The sequence below is a fragment of the Acinonyx jubatus genome, chromosome B4, assembly GCF_027475565.1.
Source record: "Acinonyx jubatus isolate Ajub_Pintada_27869175 chromosome B4, VMU_Ajub_asm_v1.0, whole genome shotgun sequence".
NCBI classification, from domain to species: domain Eukaryota; kingdom Metazoa; phylum Chordata; class Mammalia; order Carnivora; family Felidae; genus Acinonyx; species Acinonyx jubatus.
This window is the reverse complement of record NC_069387.1, coordinates 105,444,082-105,464,905: the sequence shown is the minus strand read 5'-3', so window position 1 is coordinate 105,464,905 and position 20,824 is coordinate 105,444,082. Positions and strand designations below refer to the sequence as shown.

General features: G+C 38.2%; 1 protein-coding gene across 2 annotated transcripts in view; it reads left to right on the top strand.

The window, feature by feature from the left end:
- The first annotated feature begins 17,323 nt into the window (after window positions 1-17,323).
- The window catches only part of SLC6A15 (solute carrier family 6 member 15), a 38,075-nt gene continuing 34,574 nt past the window's right edge, over window positions 17,324-20,824 (top strand). Inside the window, exon 1 of one of the 2 annotated variants that reach the window (XM_027071146.2) lies at window positions 17,324-17,804. The gene's annotated coding sequence lies outside the window, so the exon portion shown is untranslated. Of the gene's footprint in view, window positions 17,805-18,320; window positions 18,526-20,824 lie in introns of those variants that run through there. The other variant, XM_027071147.2, reaches the window with a different exon arrangement.

The window sequence follows — 20,824 nt, the reverse complement described above, 5'->3', positions numbered from 1 at the left end:
GAACAAGAATTGCACATAAGCTCGTGCAGTGTGTTCAGGGATGGAGAGCAGATCAGACATTTTGTGGAATTTGACTGTACTCTGAGTGAAATTGCAGATTTTTAAGAATGAGAGGGACAGGTTATGACTTATATTTCAAAGTACTATTTCAGCTACTATTAGAAATGAAGTGTAGAGGGATAGAGCAAGATTAAGTCAACGGTAGGAGGCTATTTGAGTAGCATAGACGAGAGATAGAAGGTGGTTCACACCAGGGAGATGGAAGGATAGAAGACAGAAGTAGCCAGTTTCTGGAAATATTTTGAAGGTTTATCCATATTTTAATTTGATTTAATTTGTTTGATTTGTTTAATTTGTTCTTATATAAACTCAGCTAGACGTGAAAGTCTTAAAAGGTTCATGTAATGCTAAAATACTCCTTCAAAATTTTGCACTTACTGTTCCTTTCAAGTATATTTGTATTATCTCACATGTGGATGGTGAGTTGCTTGAGGATATGACACAAATTTTAAGTATCACTCTGCCTTAATTGTACTAAGTACTCAGTAAATATTCTTGGATTAGTTTTCTTAAATGAAGATTTGAGAAAGCTTAATAAAAATGTCCACTTTTGTGTAGTTCCCTGGCTTATTAAGTCTTCTGTCATTAAAAACAAAAACAAAACTATTGGGGCGCCTGGGTGGCTCTGTCGGTTAAGCGTCCGACTTCAGCTCAGATCATGATCTCACAGTCTGTGAGTTCAAGCCCAGCGTCGGGCTCTGTGCTGACAGCTCAGAGCCTGGAGCCTGCTTCAGATTCTGTGTCTCCCTCTCTCTCTGCCCCTCCCTGCTCATGCTCTGTCTCTCTCTGTCTCAAAAATAAATAAAAACATTTAAAAAAATTTTTAAAACCTATGTGAGATCTAAGGATATGTTTTATGGCAATCGATACTCATTATTTTATGAAGTATTGTGATTACCAAGATTAATTCACTTAATCTTTTCATCAATTGTAATATTCTTATGGTGACAGAATTTAATATTCTTTGTATTCTTCATGTAAATATGCAATCAATAAGGAGACCTACCAGTGAAAAAGAAACATGGAAAAAAAAAAGAGTAAAATATTAGTTTAAGTCCAAATTTGCCCCATGAAAGAGATGTATATTTATGTTCATGAGAAGTTCCTGGTAGCAGTTAACACAGCATGCTTGGATATAGTTCTTTTCATAAAGATATGAAAATTAGTGCAATAAATATAATTTATTGGTCTCTACTGATTTTAAAGTTTTTTTATTCTTGGGGCACCTGGGTGGCTCAGTCAGTTAAGTGTCTGAGTCTTGATTTCCACTCAGGTCGAGATCTCATAGTTCATGAGATCAAGCCCCGCATCAGGCTCTACACTGACAGTGTGGAGCCTGTTTGGTATTCTCTCTCTCTCCCTCTCTCTCTGCCCTGTCCCATTGGTACTCTCTCAAATTCAAAATAAATAAACATTTTTAAAAATTAAATAAATAAGGTTACATTATTCTTTAGTACAAAACAGACAGAAATGTCCAAAAACTTATAATTTAAGCCACATAACAAGATGAATGATATAATATTGCTTTCAATTCTGACAACAAATTGAAAATGCATACCCTGTTTTTACCCTCTATGTAGGGCAATATGTATTTTAACCTGGATCTGGGAAAATACACATTGTTCTAAAGTAAAAAAATATTCAACACAAAGTATAATTTGAATTTATAAGATGAAAATTAAGTTAATCTATTTTTTCTTTTTTGTCATTTTGATCTAAAGTCATTTTGATCTTAGTGAAGGTGACTAATCCAAGAATTTGAAGGATGTAGACAATTACGCAGAAAGTACATTTGACATAATGTCTAACCAATAGAGAAGCAAAACTCTTGCTTGGATTATTGGGATAACAACACTTTACCTATAGAAGCTCAGCTTACATATTCCTTTACATTCCTATTTAAATTTCAATGTGATTGAAACCAGAATTTTTCGTGTTAAAAAAATGACAACATTTGTAACTATACATTATAGATTGGAGATATTTAGGGCACGGGACAAAATGATTAATAACAAGTTTTTGTAGAACTTCATGTAACAAAAGTAATTCTGTTTAAAAATACTTGTGAAGCATCTGCTCTTTCAAAATCTGAGTTCATTGGATAATTCCATCACTTTTTTCTTCTGAAAAGTCACCTTAGTAGCCTTCACAGAATGGATAATAACATTACGCAAATCATAAAGCTATTTTAGCAACATTCTTGTGTGGTTGGTATGTGTATGTGTGTGAATGTATGTATGTGTGTTACAATTTGAAAGCAAAATAATCTGAGAAGTTTTATAGATAAAGATATGTTAATCTTTGACTATTTTACTATCTAGTGGAAAATAATTCAAGTGGAGCCACATGGCGATGTTTCCAAACCCTTAACTCTCTCAGGAATAAAGGATATACAGACTTTGAAATAAAATCCTAAACGCCCATTGATTCCAGCTTATTATGAAAAGTGTTTAATGCACATTTACATCTGGTGGCAAGCCAATTCATTAAGCTCATATGATTCTTATATTAAGTTTCTGTGATCCCTTATCTACAATACTTTCATCTGAGAATAGGTCAATTTAGTTGCCAGACGTACACATTTGTCAGGTAAGCTTTCCTTATAACTTCCCATCTTCGCTGGGAATGAAATCACCCACAAGAGAAATGCTCCAAAATTTGGACCTGTACCTTCCACTCTAATTGCATAAAACATCTTTCATGCCTGCAGATATTTTTACATCTAAGACAGCCTGCAGCTCTGCTTGGCAACATGAAACTTGTTTCACAAATTTTTCAGCAGCTGGTATGATAATGAGCCAGTCTTTATGTAAATCAGTGATCTTTCTAATCAATTTTTAACTACAAAATGATTTTTTTTTAATTTTTGAGTAAATTTTTTAATGGCAAAATGCTTCATAAAATCTATTTACTTAGCTTGCTTTTCATTCAGTCTCTAATTTGAATAAATGTTGCCATGAAACAGAAAAAAAATTTCTGCCAGAACTATTGTTTTTTTTTTAATTTTTTTAAATATTTATTTCTGAGAGAGAGAAAGAGAGAGAGAGACAGAGCACAAGTGGGAGGGGCAGAGAGAGAGGGAGACACAGAATCCGAAGCAGGCTCCAGGCCCTGAGCTGTCAGCATAGAGCCCTACATGGGGCTCAAACTCACAAACCGTGAGATCATGACCTGAGCCGAAGTCAGTAGCTCAACCGACTGAGCCACCCAGGTGCCCTTAGAACTATTGTTTTTAAAGGTGTGATAGGCTAAAGGTACACTTTACTTTTCCTTTTAACTAATAGGATTATAAAATAATACATTTTTACTAATTAAATGTAGTGAATTTGGCATATTCTTGCAGTACCCACTTTAAAGGCAGTATATTCACATCAATCATTTTTTAGAAAGGCAAAGTACAAAATAAAAATGTTACTTTTGATGCTGCAGGAAATTATTCTTTTTAATTTTATGAGCCAATATTTTTCAAATCACAAACTAAGCAACTATTAAATGTACCCAGTTATTTACCAAGTGCAAGTTACTTTATTATTATGCCATGAAATGACCATTCTTTTGAGAAGGAAGTGTAATACTACATATAGGCTCTTTGTTCTCTGACTGTATTTTTGTGTACATGGACCTACTTTCCTGATTTAATACCCTGGAGTACAGTAGTGTCCTCAGAGAGGATGGGAAAATGTACTCAACCTTTACCACAGAACAGGGAATAAAGTTTATTGTTACATTTATATTTTACCTAAACAGCATATATATCTTTCTGCAAAACACGATGGGTTGTACCTTTTATCCACTTATTTCTAAGGTGACTAGGGATAACTTTTAACTTTCAAAATTCAAAGGTAATGATTTATCTTTGATTCAATATCATAGACATCTCAAATATGCACTGAGCGTGTTATGAAACACCAATATTCTAAATTAAAGTATAGAGGAACATTTTATTCTCACCAATTTGAATAATTAAATACATTCCTAATATTCAAAGATGAGGTTTTAAAAAATAGCATGGGTTTGACTGATATTTTTGGTAGGCATTCTTTTTTTAAATCTGCATTTTGACTTTGTAGATTTGGATGTGGAACAATATAAAGCTTGCTGCAGAGCAAAGTGTGTTTGAGTTGAAAACCAAAACAAATAATTATTTTTGGAATGACACTACCATTTGCTTTTCTTTTTTTCCCAGATTCAAGATCCATTTCTTTTTCTTTATCATTTAGTTAATTAATTAATTAATTAATTAATTTTATTTTTGAGAGAGAGAGCATCAACAGGGGAGGGGCAGAGAGAGAGGGAGACAAAGAATGTTAAGCAGACTCCATGTTCAGTGGGAAACCCAACATGGGGCTCAGTATCACAACCATGAGATTATGATCTGAGTTGAAATCAAGAAGTAGACGCTTAACCAACTGAGCCACCCAGGTGCCCCCAAATCCACTTCTTGTCCAAATGCTTTTTTCTCCTGCTCTGAAACCTAGAATTTAGAAGAATGCCTATAAGAAGCTAGATTCTTAATATATATTTAGCAATTAAATTAGTAAAAATGGTTTCTTTCCTTGTCATTGTAATAACAATGCAGTCTTTAGTTTTCAATGACTTTCAGTTTTGTATGTGCTATTTTGGTGTATAGAAATGCATATTTTTGTTTTTGTAAGCTTTATGCAGACCGATTTGCCTGATGAACATAGATGCAAAAACCCTCAACAAAATACTAGCAAATTAAATCCAGCAGCACATTAAAAGGATCATGTACCATAATCCACGGTGATTTGTAGCGCCTGGGTGGCTCAGTGGGTTAAGTGTATGACTTCAGCTCAGGTCATGATCTCACGGTTCGTGGGTTCAATCCCCAGGATGGGCTCTGTGCTGACAGCTCAGAGCCTGGAGCCTGCTTCGGATTGTGTGTCTCCCTCTCTCTCTGCCCCTCCCCAACTTGCATTCTGTCTCTGTCTCTCTCTGTCTCTGTCTCTCTCTCTCAAAAATAAACATTAAAAAAATTTAAAAAAAACAGTGATTTATCCTTGGGATGCAAGAATGTTTCAACAAATGCAAATCAATGAAGGTGATACACTATAGAACAAAGGATAAAAATCATATCACATCATCTTCTCAATAGATGCAGAAAAAGCCCTTGACAAAATTCAACATTCATTCATGACAAAAAACTCCCAACAAATTAGGTATAGAAAGAACGTACCTCAACATAATAAAGAGCATGTATGACAAATCAACAGTTAACATCATATTCAATGGTAAAAATATGAGTTTTCCTCTAAGATGAGGAACAAGACAAGAATGCTCTCTCATACTACTTCCACTCGATATAGTACTGGAAGTTCAGGTCAAAGCAATTAGACAAGAAAAAGAAATAAAAGGCATCCAAATAGGAAAGGAAGAAGTTAAGGTGTCTCTCTCTCTTTTTTTTTTAAATTATTTTTTATCTATCTATCTATTTATTTATTTTTATTTGAGAGAGAATACATGAGTGAGCTGGGGAGAGGGGCACAGGGAGAGATAGACAGAGAGAGGGAGAGGGAGAGAGGGAGAGGGAGAGGGAGAGAGAGGGAGAGACAGAGAGAGAGAGAGAGAGAGAGAGAGAGAGAGAGAGAGAGAGAGAGAGAATCTTCAGTAGGCTCCAGGCTGAACGCAGAGCCTGACACTGGTCTCTGTCCCATGACCTGAGCTCAAATCGAGAGTTGGATGCTCAACTGACTGAGCTACCCAGGTGCCCCAAGTTGTCACTATTTTTAAATGATCTTATATAAAGAAAACCCTAAAGATTCCACCAAAGAACTATTAGAATTAATAAATATATTCAGTGAAGTTATGGGATACAAAATCAACATACAAAAATCAGTTGCATTTATATAAACTAGTAACAAACTATACAAAAAAGTAATTAAGAAAACAATCTCATTTACAATAGCATTAAAATATTTAGGAATCAATTTAACCAAGGAAGAGAACAATCTGTTCAATGAAAGCTGTGAAACATTGATGAAAGAAATTAAAGAAGCATACATAAATGAAAAGATATTCCATGATCATGGATTGGAATTGGAATTAATAGTGTTAAAATGTTGACACCATACAATGCATTCTTTAAGATGAATTACTGTTACCTCCTTCTTGGAAGTTAAGAAAACTGATGCAGAGTCAGAGTTTAAAAGCCACTCACTTCCCTGTGTTGACAAAAAGAAAGTCAACCTCAAAGTAAGTTAGTAAATGCTTCATTTGTTGTCTTCTAAGGAGTATAGCCCAGATACAGTCTTTCAGATCGCTCTGCAGAACTTCTCTGAAGCTCAGTAGCTGTAAGGAAAAGAAGCAAGTGTACGTGCTCACAAGCAGTTCTCCAAATATTTGGATGTCACAAGGTATAATTTGTTCAGTTTTAACAATTAAGGTTTACTGATTTCTACATAGACACGTGAAAGACCCTTAGGTCATCTTAATACGTTATGTTTCTATCGTATCTGATTGTCCAAAACATTGCTTGCATGCCTCCACTTAACTGATTTTCCAGTTCTTCCTGTTTTCAATATCTCCCTGAGGTCAGCTGAGATGGTCACAGAAGACTGACATCAGTCACCTACGCAGTTTTAGTGCACACCTGCAAGCATTTTTTTAGAGAAAGAGAGGTCAATGCTCAGAAAGCCTATGGGTCCCAACTCAGGCAAAAGGATATATACTTTCTATAGCAAGGCTTAATAGAAATGGAATGACTAATAAACCGCCTTCTTCATTATAATGACTCAAGGACTGGGCTGGGCGAGGCTCCACCTACAGATGGAAGGTCTTTAAGGCATACCATTGGGCAAGATTGGAATTGCCAAGGACAGAGAAGTGGAACTACCTGGGGGACAGCTAGATAGGGCAATATATGGGTGCAAAACCAGAGAGAAGTTTGACTACAGAAAATACTTTAGATTACTTAAGTGCTTGGGTTTTATTAGATTAACTGCTCATAATCTTCACTCCTTTCCTTAACCTTATGGGAGATATACACCTCTCTGTCCCATTATATGGGTTTGGCCAAGTGATTTGCTTTGGCTGATAGAATGTGGGAAGTTTTGAGAGTGTTCCATTTCTAATTCTGGCCTTAAGAGGAATCCAGTTTCTATTGGAACTTTTTTGCACTTCTGCATTTCTACCATGAGAAGACCATGCCTTGGAAGTTAATGGTCTAAGGTAGGTGTGAGACATGTGGATCAGCCTTGAATAAAGCTTAGAACCAATGCTGCCAAATCAGTCTAGGTAATGTAACCTCCCCAAAGATATGTGATGAGGATAGTGATTGTAGTTTTAAGCCACCGAGTTTGGGAACGATTTGCTTTTTGCAATATTAATGTGGCAATAACTGCCTTCCTCAGTGCTTCTCACTTATTCTTGAATTAGCACTATCTCTCAAGTGAATTGGTCCAGCCTCTCTCATTTACTCCTGTCATGCTATTATTTTGAATTATGACCATTAGCCTTCTTTTCATAATCAGAAGTTGACAGAGCTGTACAAATAGGTAGGGAGAGATCATCAAATGGTGGTCCCCAGCATTATCAAATACAGAGAGAATCCGAAGTTGAGAAAAAAGCAGATTTTAATTGAACGTAAGAATCTACTTTGCTGGGTGTGAAATGTAATTTTCAAGTATTCCTCATAAGAGAATTATGTGAAAATAACTAAGAGATTAAAATATGACAATTAGACTTAGAGTAAGGGTGTGTGAAAATAATAGAAGAGAAAAATTGCTGTTAAGAATTTTTATTAGACTATAGAGTCTCATCTGACTCACTCATGTTTTATACATTTTCCCTGATCCTTATAGGCATAACATTAAACTAACATATTATTAAATATGATTGCACACTGCTGTTCCTTGAAAGATATGCTGTTATACCTCCCTCTACTTTTAAGTTCTGCAAATTAGTTTGGCTTAAGTCCAAAGCAGCACCAATACTTATGCATTATTTAATTTAAAAGCCCTGAAATCAATTTTTAATCCTCAAATATTGTTATTTTCAAAGGAAATATGATCTTCTTGGCTTTATTTCCTACAACAAACAAAACTATTCTAAGAAATTATTTGACAGAACTTGTAAATGTAATTGGACTGTGGTATACTAGCTTAGAATTAAAATTGCCCTCTGTTTATTGCAGAGTAGTTTACACAAGTTTTTTTTTTTTTCCATGTAAAAACCTGGGCTAGGTAAACTCTGTTACATTTAGAACTTTTTATGATAAAGTACTCGGTATTGTAACAGAATTACTGTGTTCTCTGGAAGGCATGTCTTCAAAAACATATTCCACTTTCAGCTTCTTAGACCTAACGTGATTGTCTTTTAAATTCTTTATTGTGGTGAAGCACAATATCAACTTTCCAATTATTCAAGTTGTGGCTAATAGTAAGCCCTTACTCTCCTTTGGGAAACTAAGTCTGTTAACCACAAAATGCCTTGGAATTGTTCTTTTCAGTGTTTCTCAGCGATGTTTTTCCCTTTCCTGGCATTGTTCTAGAAGACCTTTAGCACTTCTTAAAACACTGCCAAGACCATTGTGATGCTTGCACAGACTTAGCACTTAGCAAACGTTTACTGGAGAGGGTGAATGAACGAATGAATTATTCTTTCTCCAAAAATCTGCTATGATTCGCTCCCCCTTTTTTTATGTCCTTAGGCCATAACATCTTTAGTACTACGATCAAATAGATCACCAGGACATAACTTAATTACCTTTGCAATCTCATCTCTTAACCATATCAGACACATATTTCATTTTCCTCTCAGGAATAAACTTCATTCTCACAACTGTGTGCTTTTGTTAATATCATTCTCTTAATCTGAAATAGGTTTCCCTAAATTTCCTATCTGGAAAAATCCCATTTTTCTTGCACGTCTCATTTTCACTCTATTTCATAATAATTAAGAGACTAAACATATATCTGCTGTAAGGCATAGGAATTTCACTCCTAGGAATTTACCTAAGAGAAATGAAAATATATATCAATGAAAACAAGTGTGAAAGAATATTTATAGCAAACGTATTCCTAATAGCCAAGACTGGAAGTAGGCCAGGTATCCATCAATAGACGTATGGATAAACACTGTATATTTATATTCATACGAAAGAATGCTACTGAGTAATAAAAACGAATGAACTACTCCCGCAACATGGGTGCATTTTAAAAGTATATTTCTGAATGAAGACATAATAAAATATTACTACTGTATGATTTCATTTATATGAAGCTTTAGGGAAGTAAAATCTGAGCTAACTGCAGTTGTCCAAAAGTAATATGAGTAAAAAAGAAATAACTTATTGTAAGCAACTGCAATTCTTGGGTGGTTAGTTATACAACAAGGTTACTAATACCAGCATAGCTAGGAAACATATTTTTAAAGTATAAAATAATGTTATGCCCAACTCTCGATTTGAAATTTGGTTGATAAAGAATAGGCTCTGAAAAATTTCTTTTCCAAAATGACGAAAAAGGAAGAAGGCAACCTAAATAGGCAGATTTTTTAGAAGCCCTTGGAAAAAACCATGAATTACCTCTGAAAGATTACGAGGCCCAGATGGTTTCACAAGCTAATTCATTTCAGTCTTTTAAAGAAGAGATACTTCCAAGAAGGTATATACACATGAGTAAAATGTAAAATCTACCCAATTCATTTTGTAAAGTCGGCACAGCAAAAAACACCAAAAATATCACACACACACACACGCACATACACACCTCATTTATGGTTAGAAATGTTATATGGTAGATTGGCTGTTTTCAATTTGACCCCATCATCACTTCCCTAAGGTGGGCACTACATTTCTAAGAATTTCCTTCTTTCAAGACTCTGAGGGTTTTCAAGTAGGAGAAACACATGTGTAATTTGGAAAACAGAAGTGAAGTGGCAATCCCCACTCTCAGGTCGCTCAGCCGGATGCTGTGGCTTCTTGGAATTCCTTGTGAGTTTGGAAACCTCCAGCAGCTACATTGCTTCAGGCTGAATTGTTAGTGAGTGTTTCTCTAATTCTCTGGCTCTAGTGATCTAGACCTTTACTCCCCTGCCCCAATGCCTTGCACGTTTATAACGGCTCTGCTCTGCTGACCAAAATAAGACTAATAAAAATGTTCATACCAGAGTCATTCTAAGGGAACGGAATCGTATGGAGGGTAGTCTGGAATAGATTCTAGAATTTGCTTCTGTTTAAGGGCTTTGCAAAACCCCCTGCAATGGGTAGAAGGGATTCTGATACTCTCTAATATTAGGAAAGAGACTAAAAAACAGCGACAAAACTGAGTCTGAGAAGTCTTAGTATGGACTCAAGCTATAGGGGTTACAAATTTACAATATTTGAACCTCAAATATTCGGTATTTCATTTAGATTTCAACTGTTTTTGCTCCATACTTAGTTGCCCATGAATGATGTGGCTCCTTTCTAAATACAAGCTTCTCCCTTTATCTCTCATTACCATACAGTGAGTAATTTTTCCTGTGTTTGTCTTGGGGTTCTTCACACAACAGAGACTGTCATAATCATGTCTTTATTTTACAAAGTTACCATTGGAAGGCCTGGAAAATTCTCTATAGAAGATTGTTACAATGCAACTTTACTTACCCTTCCTGCAGCTTGGGAAACAGGTATTGTGGGGAAAATGCTGGGTTAGCCATTGGCCTCTCTGTGAGGAGGGGTGGCCCATATGTCAGACCCTGGCTAGGTCACCAATTGTTGGTTTGAAACTTCAGGAGCCTCCAGGTGAAATCTGAAACTAGGCTGCCATACACAGAGTACAAGGAGAGACCCAAGAAACAGGCAGACTATTCCAGATTGGTAGGGGGGCAAATTTAATAAGCAAGGAAGCTTACATATGAGGCTTGCCTAAGACTGCTACAAGATAAGTAAATCTTTAAGTTGCCCACCAGAATTTATTTAAAAGATTTTTCATATTTTTTTAAGTTTATTTACTTATTTTGAGAGAGAGAGCAAGAGAGCGAGCACAAGTGGGGAAGGGGCAGAGAAAGAAGGAGAGAGAGAGAATCCCAAGCAGGCTCCGCACCACCACTGCAGAGCCCAATGCGTGGCTCAAATTCAGGAACCGCGAGATCACAACCCGAGCCAAATCAGAAGCTTAACTGACTGAGGCACTCAGGTGCCCCTGCCCACCAGAATTTTAAAAGTTTCTATAGAGGCTTTACTGGGGTTCAGTCACATATATGCTCCAGATGGTCTCAACAACACACTACTCTCTCAAGGTTGAATTCCTGAGATGTCTCCAGCTATGGGAACACATTCCAAGGACAGGGTTGTAGGTAAGGAGACTCTGATTGCCTGGGTCCAGTTCATGGGTCAACCAGCAGTCACATACTCTCAATGACCTCTTTTAACACCTACTTTCTAGAATCCAATAACCATGTTGCCTAGAGAAGTTATTTTCATTCTATGCTGTATAGGGCTTCTTCTATTAGCCCATATTTTTGGCTACTTAGAATGTTTTTATTCATTCATACCCCTTTTCTGTTAATAGTGTCTTCTTTCACTGGAAGAAGTCTTGTCTGCTCAATATGATCATTATGGAACTATGAATCTCATTCCCAGAGCTATGTTAGTTGGTTCAGATATAAGAACATGATCCAGAATAACTAAACAAAAATAAACAAAACACACAGTTTCTTAAAAATCTATTTGGAGTAGAATTATATAATCATATGGACATTAACGTTTATGCTACATATTTGAACACTTAAAATCCATAATTAATAAGCTTAATCTAATAAATAAAATATATACTCTTTTGAGTTCAATATAAAGTATTTTTTAAAAAATGAACAAATACTAGACTAGAAAAGACATCTCAAAAATTCCAAAAGAATTGACAATACAAAGATCAAGGTATCTCACTACAGTCTCCACATAAATGATTAGTAGTAAAATTAATTTTAAAGATGTGCTTATAAATTATGCAGGTAAGAATTGAAATTACTTAAAAAGATCACTTAATTAATTTGTAGTTTGTAACTAATGTACATATGGAGTAAATTATAATGTTGAAGCAATGTAATAGTAGTTGTTCAAATCCAAAAACTAGAGAAGACAACTAGAAGAAATATATAAATACCATGAGAAAAGAATTCACAAGAAAGCAAAAAGTACATTCCTAACAATATCAAAAGTTGATTATTTGAAAAAACTAAGAGATAAAAGTTTAGCAAGATTGATAGAAAAGAAAGAGATAAAGTAAAAATAGTGCTATGGAGAAGTGCATGTATTTACAATGCATGTATAATGTAGGGTTTAAAATAAAATAGTACTAGGGCGCCTGGGTGGCGCAGTCGGTTAAGCATCCGACTTCAGCCAGGTCACGATCTCGCGGTCCGTGAGTTCGAGCCCCGCGTCAGGCTCTGGGCTGATGGCTCGGAGCCTATTTCCGATTCTGTGTCTCCCTCTCTCTCTGCCCCTCCCCCGTTCATGCTCTGTCTCTCTCTGTCCCAAAAATAAGTAAACGTTGAAAAAAAATTAAAAAAAAATAAAATAAAATAGTACTAACAAATTTATTGAAACACACTAAAAAACTAGGTGAAATGAACAATTTAAAAGAAAGGAATTACCAAAATTTACTCAATTATGGAAGAGTTAACTGAAATGAACCAACAGAAAAATTCAGTTAACAATAAAGTGTCTCTATTTACCATCTTCTTCCTACTCTCCTCAATTTCCCAGATGAGTAATAAACAATTTCTATCTTATGTAAGAGTATTTGAGAGACTAAGAGTGTAAACTCTGTGTCTTGTTTTACAACGCTAGAATAACCTTGATTTAAAAAAAATGTAAGGTGAACATAAACAAATCACAAATAACTTCATTTTTTATATAGATGAAAAACTCTAAATATGAAAAAGTTGGATTTATCGATTTAAATAAAAAAATAGTAGTAAGGCAAGAATTTGCTATCTCTGGGTCTCCTCTCTGTTCCTCAAACATGCTAGGTAAACTCCTCTTAGGGCCTTTTCACTGACTGACTCTTCTGCCTGAACATAAGCAAGGCCAACTTATGCGAGTGCTTCAAACCACTGCTCTAATAAGATCTCAGTGAGACTTAACCCTGATCACTCAGTTTAAAATTGACGCTCACCCTCCTCCCCCTGAATCTCCTAACCCCCTTAGCCTGTTACCTTTTTTTAAAATTTTATAGCACTTAGCTCTTTTAAACATATAATTTATTTATTATGTTTACTGTAAATTGTTTGCCTTTCCTTGCCCCACCCCACTAGATTATAAATTTTATGAAGGTAGAGATATTTGTCTCTTTTGTTTATTGATATACTTCAAGCACCTAGGACTATGCCTGCTATATAATAAGTACCCAATAAATATTCATTGGATGAAATAGTTCATGATTTGAAAACTCAGTATGTTATTACCAGAAATAGTATATGCCAAAACACACTTCAATATGAAGAATATTTCTCAGTTATCACACATTACTCAGCTGTACCAGTGGAAGAAATATTGAAATATTTTCATACTGCTGGAAATGTAGCTGTGCCTAAGTCCCCCAAGTGCTTCCTTTCTGCTACTTTAGTCACCCTGGCTCCCTTCCTGGGATACTGGTCCTCTCTAGGCTTAATTTCCTTTGGTTAGTGACAATTACAGTTATTAGTTACAGAAAATTAAATACTTTTAAGATCACCATTTTTTAAAATAAAACATGGAAAAAAAAGGTAATTGAATGAAATCACCTGAGGAGAGTACGGAGAGAAAAGAAAAAAAAAAAAAAAAGACATAAGGACCAAGGACAGAGCCCCAAAGCCATTAACATTTAGAAAGAGAATATAAAGAAGATGGATAGAGTTATGAAAGATGTAGGAAAAAAAATTGCAAGCATTTATTTTCATAAAAGTCAAAAGAAAAAAACTTTTTATTTGTCCTGTTTTCCTCAAATGATTGTTGAAATTGTTGAAACAATATTGTTGTGAGTTTGTAAACCACACCAACTGATTTGATTGCTTTGACATTTATTTGATTGCTTTGACATTTGTCAACTTAGTTACCCCATCCTCTACCTATAGAGAGATCAGTTAATCTAGTAACCTTGCTTGTGCCTCTTAGCTCTTCATCAGCCAAGAAAATGTAGGAGAACTAGAATATTCACCAGATATTTTGGGATTGTGCAGACTTTGGTGTCATAAATATTTGAAACTATGTATCAAATAACTTTTAGTATGGGAAATAATATAATAAATTTTTATCAGAATAAAAAATAATTTCCACAATATACTACATATATAACAAATAAGAAAATGAATTAACAAACTTATAGTGTAAATTGATTTAAATATTTTCTTTTAGTACTGTAATTTTTAAATCTTTTTTTTTTTTTTGGTAAATATTTGCATTGTATTTCTGAGCACTGGTGCTATATCTTCAAGAGTTTTTTTTTTTTTTTATGTTTATTTTTGGAGAGGGGAGGGGCTGAGAGAGACAGAGAGAAGCGTGCCCTTGAACAGGGGAGAGGGAGAGAAAGAGGGAGAGAATTCCAAGCAGGCTCCATGCTGTCAGCTCAGAGCCAGATGTGGGGCTCTATCTTGTGAACTGTGAGATCATGACCTGAGCTGAAATCAAGAGTTGGATACTTACTCAACTGAGCCACCCAGGTGCCCATATCTTTGGGGAGTTTTATATAATATTGTCATTTTGAAGGATTTGGTGCTTATAAGTAGATATCAAATTCAGAAAGTGATCTAGATAGGGGTGGGTATTTATTTACAGTATCTAACAGATGCCTTCTAACTATAAACATGGACAACCAAAGTCTCGTCTTTTTTTCTTTTGCAATGTGTGGCTAATAACTATATCTACTGCTTAGGGTTGGTATAAGAATTAAGAAAAATATGGCATTTAAATTATTCTGTACATTGCAAATGTACATACTTAACCTCAGATCAATACTTGCTAATATTAAATACAGTGTGGCCAAAAAGACTAATCTCCCTTTACTTGTAGGTTCAAATCTTCTAATCTTTCCCTTCTGCCTTTTCTCTCACAAAACACCATGTGGTCATTTGTCTTCCTGTGTGACAAAGAAAGCATTCAATAATTGTTAGCTAAAAGATATTAGCAAGTGAGTATTAGATCACTGAAGTGTCTTTATTGTTAAAATTTAGAAATAGATACTTTTTACCTCTTTGACTAGAGTTTCTAGGTTCTCCTTTGGAATCTTTCCACTTCTCACTCCACTTCTTACTTCTTTTTGATCAATTAATTTCTTTTTGAGAGAGAGAGAGGGAGAGCATGAGCAGAGGAGGGACAGAGAGAGAAGGAGAGAGAATCCCAAGCAGGCTTCACACTGTCAGCTCAGAGCCCGACTAGGGGTGAAAACTCACAAACTGTGAAATCACGACCTGAGCTAAAATACAAGAGTCAGATGCTTAACCGACTGAGCCACCCAGGCACCCCTCCACTTCTTATTTTCAAAGGTGCCTAGCTCTTGTGTTAATTCTAGATTTTCCTCCTGTTAAAATTTATTCATTCACTAAAGGTTTACAAGGTAGCATTAAAAAACATTAACTCTGAAGCCAACCAGATCTTGGTTAAAATCTCCATTCTGTCATTGAAATAGCTGTGTGGCTTTTTGCAATTTTTTTTTTTCTCTTGAGTATCACCTGTGTCTAATCTCTAAAATCACCTCATTAATTAATTGAGAAGATTAAATGAGCTAGTTTAAACTCCAGGTACTTAGTGGGAAACTTAATACCTGCTTTCTCTTATTCTCATTGGCTTCAAGACATGAATTAGTATTAGTCATTTTTGAGGATATCACTCCACAAATATTTTGTGACTTGTAGCTTTGCACATGTATCTGAGGTAGATGTCAATTGTCAGTGGAAAAAAAATGTGAGGAGGGAATATTTGTAGGCAAGTGGGCCTTCTTTGTACTTATATAAACCATTCTTGCAAGCATACAAAAACTTTCCCACAGATAAGCCTAATCCTGATTATGGGGGACATAGCCCTACTTATTTTCTTAAATTCTTCTCAGTTGTTATTGGTATTATTTCTACTGTGTATCAATTTCAGAATATAAAAAAATTATATATATCAACAGAAATATTTGCCTGTCACCAGTATGTGAAGTAAAAAGCAAATTATACAAGGTGTTCCATAAGAGGTTTATTGGAATTGGTTTTATTTTTTTCCAATGGGACATCTGTCAGAGTATTTATTTACCCATGGCAGTGGGGCATCCAGGGAATCAGATCTAATTTAATATTTAAAAATATTTTAAAGGTGGGATTGGAAGAGACTGAGAAAAAGCTCTCTTGGCTGCAATAAAAGCTAAGGATTAGTAGCAGTGTTCTGACCTGAAATTTAGGTCTTGTGATTTCTTTCCAGGAGATTTCTCACTGCATGAAAAACCTGTCTGAAATGGCCTTGTTATTTAATTCAATCTTAATTGGATACAAACCGTCAAAATCTGAGGGATTGTTGAAAGCCCCCAAAGTGCACCAAGGTATTTTTTTAATGGTAACATTAATCGTTTGGAAGTGAAAAAATGTCCTTCATCAAGTCACTGAACCTTTCCACTATAATTGGTTGTAGGCTTATTTTGCATTTCTTTCAATTTTGAAAGTTTCAAGGACATAAAATTTAATCTCTAGAGCATATGCCCTGTTTAGGGGAAGGTTCAGCCATTTTCAAAAGAAAGCTAAGCTTTGTGCTCATTGAGGTATATTTTAGAGATTCTCCACGTGGCTTAATTATGAGTACGTCTTGTTTGCTACAAGAAGTGAGTCAGCCTTCGTGTTGTAATGAGACCCCCTAGAGGAAGAGTCGGATGCTAAGGGACCAACACAGGGTGAGGACCAGCTCCCTAAAACAGCTTTCCTAACCTGGCCAGAATCCCTGAGCGCTATCAGGCCAACGTTGGGTGGAGAAGCAAATGCCCAGGTTGCTTTTCTTTTGCAAGAGATGTAAATGACCGGCTTGGGGGACACAGCTAGGGAAAAGGGTTCTTTGGGTCACCCACTTCTTCTAGTCCCGTCAGTGACTCTAAGAGAACATTGGAGGGTGTGAGGCAGGACCATTTCTATTGTTATCCTCTTTGAGACAAAGGCGCGGGGCGGGCAACTGGTGCCTGTCCTTTGCGTTGGATGGGTTAAGGGAGGCTGGGATGGCAGGGGGGCGGAGGAGTGGGGGGGGATCCGTTCGGTTTTGCTTCGGAGCGGACTTGCTCGGTCGGTGCCGCCCCGGCCGGCCCATCCCGGGGCGCAGGGTGGACGCGGCTGGGCAGCCGCAGCGGCCTCTGCGTCAAGGAGCGGCGGGGCGGGGAGGTGCGGCGCCCAGCCGGACGACCCGGCTCCCTTCCCCCGCGGCGCCCGCAGCCTCCCCCTCTCCCCCGCAGCGGGTCGGCGGCCGCAGCGCGGGCGGGCCGGGCACGTGGGCGCCTCCGTCACACCCTCACTCACACCCTCACACACACCCGCGCGCACGCACCCGCGCGCCTGCATCTCGTGCTCCTTCCCTGGCCGACACACCGGCGCTCGCGAGTCCCTCGCAGCCAGCCCGCAAGGCAGCGACACCCCCCCCCCCCCCCCCGCTCCAGCCCAGCCCCAGGGCCCGCCCGAAGCCAGCGGCTGCTTCTCTCTGGACAGCTCCTTCGCGGCCTCTGTCGCAGCCACTTGGACCCGACCCTTTGGCCACTGCCGCTGCTGTCGGGACGTGGGAGAAGCGAGAGGCGCCCGGTGGAGACACGGGAACGGTAATGACACGCTCCTACAGCTAAGAGCACGGTTTTAGGCAGGGCGGGGCTCCCCGTTAGCCACCCCGGAGCCCGGGGACAGGGGCGCGAGCGGACTTGATGGATGGATCCCGGGAAGGACTCGAGCTGGGTCCTGGGGTGGGGGGGGGGGGGCGGGCGGCTCTAAAGCTTTTGAGGGTGAAGTTGGGCTCGGCGCGCGACCCTCCAGGCTGTGTCTTGCACCTGTGCACAATGGGGGGAGGAGGCGAGAGCCGCGAGTAAGGGAAGCACATGGGTTGAAACGTTCCGCCATCCTTCCTTCTCGTGGTGGAAATCGCCTACAGCATCCCCGAGAAACTAGTGGCTTCCAAGTCCAGTGAGGGCTGGACGTGGGGGCGGGGGATCCGACTGGGGCAAGCCCGAGAGGAAAGTTGGTAGGGTCTGGACGGAGCGAGGCGCTTCCGAGGTTCTAGGGGAGTTAGCAGCCGATCCCCGTGCGGGTGGGCGGCGGGGCGGGGAGAGGAGCCACGCTCATTTCTCATTCGCTTCTCGTTGCTTTTGGCCACTGCCGAACGCGATCCCCCGAGGCTGTGTGTTTTCACGTGACCCCCGTTCCCCCTAGCCTGAGGCATCCTGGATTAAGGGTCCTAAAGCGGGCCTTTCGCCGCACAGGGCACGTGGCTCCAGAAGAAAGCACAGCCTGTGTGTTTTTCTGCGCATCCAGGAATTTGAGCGTGTGGCGGTGAGATGGTGGTGCGGGGATGTGAAGGAGAGGATGGGCGGAACGGGAAACCCAGACCATTTCTACACCATTCGCTCGGCTCGTGTGTGCGTGGCCTGGGCAGAGGACGGTTTGGAGTACAGGGAGGGGCTTCCGGATCAAAACATGCAGGCATACCAGCCTCGTAAAAGCGAACGAATCGCAACGCCGAGCCGAGACATCCCAGGGACAGGTGTGGACCCACCCTGTCGCAGAGGCCGCAAGAACGGGAATTCTTTTCCGTTAAGCCGAGGAGCGGCGTTTGCCGCGCGTGGGAGAGGGAAGCCCCAAGGCTCGCGCTCCGTGGCGTCTCGCTCCCTTCCCTCCTTCCATCCTCTTCCTTCCCAGGGAAAGGTTGGAGTAAGACGGGGCGGGGTCCGCACTCCGGCGCGGTGACGTCAGCAGTGTTTGGGTGCTTATGCAAATGAGGCTGCGTTCGTTGCTCCCAGTCGGGTCGTTCCCTTCCAGGTCTTAAAGGTAGACCCAGCCTTTCTTAGCCTGCATCGTTTGTATGGTTCACTGCCCGAAAGCACCAAGAGGACTGGAGGGTTCGCTTTGTGTACTGCGTTTAAGAGCCTTATCACCCAGTTTTAAAAACTGTTTATGCCTGGTTGCTTTCCGGGGATACAGGAAACAAACTGTTTGCTTTAGGAAGTATCGTTCTCTGACGAAGCAACCTTGTAGAGGTTCTTACCCCCCCCTCCCCCGCCGCATTTCTTTTCCGCAACAACAGTGTTGACATGCAGACCTACTTTTGTCTTTGACGCCTCCTACTAGTTTTGACTTATGTAGTAAGTACTTAATAAGTACTTGATGCAATGAATTTTCCTTGAAGAGTGTCTCATTATATTCGGTATTCGATCATCAGAATCATACTTTATTTTTGTGTGCGTACCCTTTGTATTCACATGATCAATGATCCGTGTTGATTTATTGGAGTAAAATATATTATTGAATTCATTGGACATTTTCATCCAAATGAAACATGTAATGTGTTCTTTTTTTCCAGGAAGGCAACAATTAACACTATTCTGAAAGGAAGACAGTCTCTTATGTTGACAAGTTTTCTTTTCTCTGTATGTTGTTTCTTGATTCCAGAATTACTGTATACCTCCAATATATGTTAACTCAAGAGATAGTATTTTAATGGCATTAAGAAAGCTATTTATGTGTGTTTCTAGAAAATAAGTGCTATGTCATCCAAATAATAACATAAGTAAGAAATACCGTCTTGGTCTGTTGAGGCTGCCAATAGCAAAATACCATACCCTGGGAGCTTTATAAACAATAGAAATTTATTTCTCATGGTTTTGGAGCCTTAGAATTCAAGGTACCAGCAGATTTGGTGTCTGGTGAGAGCCTGCTCTCTGGTTCATAGATGGCAACTTTCACTGTGTCCTCACATGTTGGAAGGAGCTAGTTAGCTCTCTGAAGTTACTTTTATTACCCCAAAAAGCCTCATCTCCTAATACAATCATCCTGGTGTTAGAATTTCAACATATGAATTTGGAATGGAGGACACAAACATTCAAATCATAGCAAATAGTAGAAGAATTTTTAAATTGTCTAATAGCTATTTGAGATACTAATAATCAAATGAAATGCCTTACTGGTCAATTGTCAACTTAAGTTAGAATAATTACTAAAACCTAAACTCTATGTTTATAATCATTAATTTACCCAGTGATCAGTGTTCAAATTTTGCTGTGTGCATGTTAGAAAATACCGTTGTCCTGTCATAAAATAAAACTTGTGTATAAATAGGTAAGAAATTTGTATTGTGTTGAACTCTGGATTTATTTCCCAGGTAATTAAAAAGACATTGACTTAGAATGATAGACCTGAAAGAGACCTTGCTGATTATCAAAAGCTCTGAAAACTTTTGCTTCTCAATTTACTTCTCCACTTCTTTTGGGTAATGTGTTAACTCTTTATTACTACATACATATGCATGATTGGATATATTAGTATATTCTATGCAGAGTAATATTAAAATGGTTTCTGAGCAGATGCCATTAACAGAATTCCATAGGCGTAGTCTGATACATGAAAACATTTAAAGTTACATGGCAGGACTCTTTATATTTATTTCCAGTTTCCCTTATAACTTAAAATAAACCCTAACTACTCTTCTGGATGCATATGGTAAACTTTTAATGAATTTATTGACTTAAATATTAACTTTGACCAATAGTGATTTACTTATGTTTCTCTGTGAATAACAAGCCCCAGAGACTGGGCTACAGGGTGGTTTTGAATGAACAGTATCACTTGTTGGAGA